This window comes from Poecilia mexicana, unplaced genomic scaffold, assembly GCF_051168715.1.
Source record: "Poecilia mexicana isolate PSO_F unplaced genomic scaffold, ASM5116871v1 scaffold_18, whole genome shotgun sequence".
NCBI classification, from domain to species: domain Eukaryota; kingdom Metazoa; phylum Chordata; class Actinopteri; order Cyprinodontiformes; family Poeciliidae; genus Poecilia; species Poecilia mexicana.
In genome coordinates, this window is record NW_028263387.1 from 8142457 (window position 1) to 8148312 (window position 5856).

Consider the following 5856-nt stretch of genomic DNA (forward strand, 5'->3'; position numbering starts at 1 on the left):
GTCGACTCTCATCCTTCAACAGTCAGAAACCCAAATCTGCCAGAGCTGAAAGAGAGTCATTTAACAAATAATGATAAAGAAACTGAATTTTGTTAGAGCAGAGCTCCGTTTGTGTTTTGTGAAGTCCTGCTTTCCTTCTTGGAAGCTCCAATCTTGCCAAATCTCTCTCACAACAGAAGCACTTGGGATGCGATGGCGGTGGGATACAATTATCACGTCTGCCCCAGTCGGTCTGTTGTGTTCTGTTTGGACTTTTCACACCAGCGTTCTGTCTTTCTCCCCGTTGTGTCTCACTAACCACCGGTTGCTGCTCAGTAATCTGGCTTAAACAAAGATCCTCTTATCTCCCGATGGAAATTGTAAACCGTATCTGTTATTATAATCAGCCATTTTACCTTTCTCGTAGAAATTTCTCCAACAGTAGAAAAAAAAATCAGCATGCAGGTTTTTGCATTATAACTCAGTGTTTTTCTTTACTTTTGCCATTTTTAACATTGTACTGCTGAAGTAGTTGAGTTTACAGCTCACTAACAAAGTACTCACTTGCTGTCACAATAACATTTTGCTAGACGATAAATCGCCCCATAAGTTATTGCGATAAGCGATAATATTGTTGTTTTCAGACCATTTTCAAGTAATGGTAATGTGTTTAATATACTAATGTGAGAACACATTTTCAAAGATCCATGAACTTTAAATTCTAATAAACTTTTAACACTGGAGCTGAAAGACATTTTAAATATACAAAAACAAATAAATAAAACAACAGAAACAACAAATAAAAAGAATTATGAAGTTGCTCTAAACAAAATTGTCCTTAAAAAAAGTTGCTAGTTGAGACCAAAGAACCAGACTGAAGACTTTTGTCATCCAGTTTTCGGTAGAAAGAGAGATTTTTTTTTTAATTAGTTTGTTTTAATTTACTATGCGATTAATTGATTTATCGTGACAGGTCAACTTGCATCAACATCAAATGTTCAACTTTGAGTCTGAAATGTGAGAAAATGTACAAAGCATTGAATAGTTTTCCAATCACTTTGTGTTTTCCCATGAAATATGAAAACGTTTGTGCTTGGACGTGACAAAATGTTCAAAAATAAAAGTTCAAAGAGTTTAAATACTTTTGCCAACCACTGTAGATCCTCCTGAGCCGTGAAGCCATTCTTGCACATGTATGTCGTCAGTCTGTAAATCAGTCGGCGCTTGGCTTTGCTTTATAGAACGGGTCAATGCTGCCCTTTGCCATTCTTCAAACAAAGGATGTTTTTTTTTTCTTTTTTCCATTTTTCAAAAGAAAGAAAGTGTTTTGTTTGAAGATTTTCCACAGACTTTACAGCATGAATTCTTTAAGCAGGCAGTCAAATAGTGAACAATAATCGCGTTTGAAAAGTTTAACAGGTATCCTACACATCTGTAGCTTCAAAGTGTAGTATATTTAAAGAATGTAATATACCGCAATTTAAATAAATGGATCAATTGGGCTGGTTTCTCAGAAGACTAGCATTCGGCTCATGAAGGAGACACGGAGTCTGAAGATTTGCAGTGTGCCAGTGAGTTATATTCACGGTGAAAGACAACAATGATTATACATACTTACAACTTCAACAAGACAGACAGACATCTAAAAGGCCATATAAATAAAAAAAACAAAAAACAAATATGCGCAATACCAAGAAAGAAAAACAAAATAAATGACAAAACCCAAAATAAATTAATCCCACCGTTGACTAAACCCACACCCTTCAGTCTTTTGACTGAAGGGTGTGGGTTAGATCCCAAGACAAGTTGGCTTTGGGTAAAGTGCTTGATCGGTCCAATATGGAGAATCAGGAGTCAGGATGAAACAAAAAGTGATCTCAGGCTACAAGGAGCCTCCTACCATCCTGGCAGGAGAGCGGAAATCTTCACACATAAGTGTAATCTTTTCTTATGGCTCTAGGCCTGGACATTTAGCTCGCCATCTTCTGGCCTGTATAAATAAACAGGACCAATAAACATTGAAATTCAATTCAATCATTCTAACGTGTACACAAATCCATATTCAATATATAAAGTTCATTATCAATCCAATCAATATACAATTTAGAAAGGTTAAAACTTCATTGTACGACCCAGTGTGGGTTCGTTCAGTCCCACACAGCTACTCGCTACGTCAAAACAACACTCACCAGATCCGCCGTTTGTTTTACACATAACTGACATCTCTCCTTGCTGGTCTGGTGGTAGTCGGCTCCTATGATGGCATTATAGTTAGACGATTTTTATACAAAATAAAATAAGGCGAAGAACATAAAGAACGACGCTCGACAAACCTGTAGCTCTGCTCCTCCCAACGCATCTAGTGTTCAAACTTCCTGCTCAAATTAATATAGCCAGCCGATAGGCTGCATACTACACGTGACCTTGGAAACTGAGCTGTGATTGGTTGCTTCATAGTGTCACGAGAGCGACACTATTAACAGGATTATCATGTGATTTAATAAAGAGTTGGAGAGGCCGGAGAAAATTAGTAGATGAAAGTTAGAAATTTACACCCAGGTTACAAAAGTTTTGCACTTTTTCAGTCTCATGTGAAAATAAACCTATAAAAAAATAATATTTTGTACTTTTAACCCATTCTAATGTAAGTATTACCCTTTAGCTGCTAAACAGTAATTAAATCATATAACTGAAGAGACAACACAATATTGAAACTGGCTTATGGATTTGAGGTTTTAACATTTCAGTGATTATTTCAGCATCTTCTCATGATTTGAGTTTAAGACTTTAAGCGCAACAATTATGGACACGGAGGTGAAAGTCTGAAGCCAACATGTCTTGTGACTGACTGAAATAATATTAATGTTTTGTTTAGACCCCTGACTCGACTGAGAGAACCGTGCAAAGAGATAAACTGGTGTGATGGCAAATGGAGCCAAATTGTCAAAATACAAGTAGAAACATAAATAATTGCTGTACTGTAGTTAAAGATTCAGGTTTTTATTAGTTATTAGTTACTGGAAACAATATAAATATATACATTTTTTCAAAAATGATTTTTTTTTTTGCATTATTCTGTTATCTCTTAAGAAATACTTGCCTGCATATAATTTTATATCAGGAAGAAAATGTTAAATTAGTTCAATTAAAACAATTTCCCATGTAAATTTGTGAGGTATATGAATTAAAGTAAATCAGTGTAAAAATTATTTACATACAAGCTTGGATTTGTTCTGGGTTTTGGTTCCAATTCACAAACATAGCAGTGTATTTCAGGGAAATCATTTAAAAATAATAATAATTCCAGTTTAGAGAAAGTATGAAGGCCTGGAAGGAATCAAACTTCTGTAGGAAATGAGAATATTAAAGGGTTAACAGAGGAGCGTTGTTGTGACGACTTCCTGAGGGCGGAGTCACAGAAAGAACTGGAGTTTCTTAAAGAGACAGAAGCCCAATTTCAAGGTGCTAATTCACAAAGTCAAACTTCTTTTCAGTCACATTTGACAAATGCAGCATTTTTATATCAGCTGAAACTTGATTATGCTATAAAATGATGCTATACGGCTGGAAAGCACATAATACTGCCCCTTTAAGAAACGGTTTGGGTAAATGTGTAAGAAATGCGTCTTGTGTAGTGGAAGCATAAGGAAACGTCTGAAGGGTTCCAATTAAAGAAAATGATGGCCACCTGGAACAGCGTCTCCAGCAGCAGATTTAATTTATGATTATTTGCAGCTGCGTCCAATTACTACAAAACAAAACCAAAAAAAAAGAAAAACATGAAAAATGATGATGATGGACAAATACACACAGCTACTTAAGACTGTGTAACATTATTTCTTTAGAAAGCACAACTTTATCAACTTCCAAAAAAAAAAAAAAGTTAAGAAAAGCAGTTTTTTTTTTTTTTAAGTCTGATCAGACAATAGAAACGAGATTGTGGGCTCAGCTGTAGTTGAAAATAACACAGATGAAAAAACTAACTGGTTTAAACAGATCTCACATCACAAAAGAACAGGAGTTAAAAAGAGAATTTGTTGTAAAAGGAGTGTTATTCTGACCGAACAAAAAGATTCTGCCAAGCAAACTAAAGGCAAATTAGGTGAAAATGAAAATAGATGAAGGGCACAGAAAAAGCAGATGGAATGACGGCAAATAAATGTGTTGTCTGGAAAGCAAAAAAAAAAAGAGAGAGAGAGAGAGAGAGAGAGAGCGGGTGTGTTGAAAACTTACATAAAAATGAAAAATGGTAAAAACTCCAAAAATGTATTTGAATAAATTTGTAGTATTTTGTACAAATTTTACAATGGGAAAACAAATGTGTGTAAATTGTATTATGTTCAAATATTTGCTATAAAGTCTCTGGTTAAGTAGTTGTTTGACAAAGAACAAAAAAAAAGAAAAAAAAAAGGTTAAGACAGGAAACAATTTTCATCAAATGGATTCAATCTTCCAGACGGATGAGCCATCCGTCTTTCCGCAATATGTTGTTGGGTACCAACAATTTCCAGCCTAGAGCCACTTTTTACTTCTCCCCTCCAGGCTGGGGTTAGTAACAACGAAAGGCCTGTTATTTCAAGTCGGGAAAACTTTTCACTTTCGTTTTGGATAAGGAAGATGGGAGTCGCCTCTTAAAGGGTCCCCACTATAAGCTACAAAGTTTCTACCTCAACAGAAGCATGTGGAGAGAAGACGGGTTGAGATTAAAGGCGGTTTTTGTACATTAATGTATAACAATAATTTAGTTATATACAGATTGATTTTAAAAGGGGAAAATCTATTTAAAAAAATTAAAATTTTGTTTTTCAACAGCATTTGATTCCTCCTTGTGATTCTGATATCCCAGTGAAAAATGTTGCAGTGTCAATGAACAACCCGTAGGTGGCGATAACACTGCCATGAACTACATCAAAATTTTTTAAAAGAACATCCCAGGAATGGCTAAAGCTACACTGCCTGCTAAGCTAAAGATACTATGACTTTGTTTGTATCTTTTGCTCCCGGTCACCAAGGAGAAATGACCCAATCAAGATTTTTTTAAAATGTGGATTATGATCCACATTAGACATGTACTCATACAGTGCAATACTTACAATGCAATTCGTAAATGACTTCAGATTAACTCCTTTAATTGTTTGTATCGCTTTGTTGTGGCTTATTGCCTTTTACTTTGTTTTCTCTGACTATGACTATGACTAATTTCCGGTTTTAGGTTTGATGCTTTTATTTTAAAAGGACAACTTCCTGTTTATGTATTAGCGAACGGTAGCTTAACGACAGGAAAAGACAGACGACAAGTTGTGGAGCAGTTAATACAACTTGACGTCTTGTTATTGTGTGTTTTGTAAATAAGTACGTTTTCAATACTGAGCGACGAAAACTGCATTTGTTTTATCATGCACTAAAATGATTGTTATTTTTAGGCTATTGTCAATATTTAAGCGTTAGGTTGCAAACGTAATGTTTGTAAAAGTATGGACTGAGCTTACGCTGTGTTTTTTGAGGCTGTTTGCTAAACAATTATTTATTCACTGAAATTATATTAACTAAAACAATGTAAATACTGAAATAACACCATAGTGTTTACCTCAAGTACTGCAGTCAGAGAGTCTTGCTGGACCAAACTGACAAACACTTTGAAGGTTGTTGGGCTGCTAAGTGGCAGGCTCAGGATGAAGCAAAGGTCAGCAGGGTCAAAGCTGTTTGGCAGAGCCCTCTCTGTCTGACATTTTGCAAATTTAATACATCGCCACAGAGACGCAGTACAAAAACATCTGTCACAAAGGCCAGCAGCTCTGACAAAATGCCAGTATTGATGCTCGTAGTGTGCGCTGCGCTACGTCTTGCTGATGTGGACGAGGGAATCGGAGCGGGGAT

The 5856-nt window shown here is 35.7% G+C and overlaps 1 long non-coding RNA gene across 1 annotated transcript; it reads right to left on the minus strand.

The window, feature by feature from the left end:
• Positions 1-1536: 1536 nt before the first annotated feature.
• Positions 1537-2317, minus strand: LOC106928746 (uncharacterized). Its single transcript, XR_001420517.2, has 2 exons — positions 2169-2317; positions 1537-1969 (listed from the first exon to the last, which is right to left on the minus strand). It is a non-coding gene; the product is annotated as an uncharacterized LOC106928746 (long non-coding RNA).
• Positions 2318-5856: the final 3539 nt, after the last annotated feature.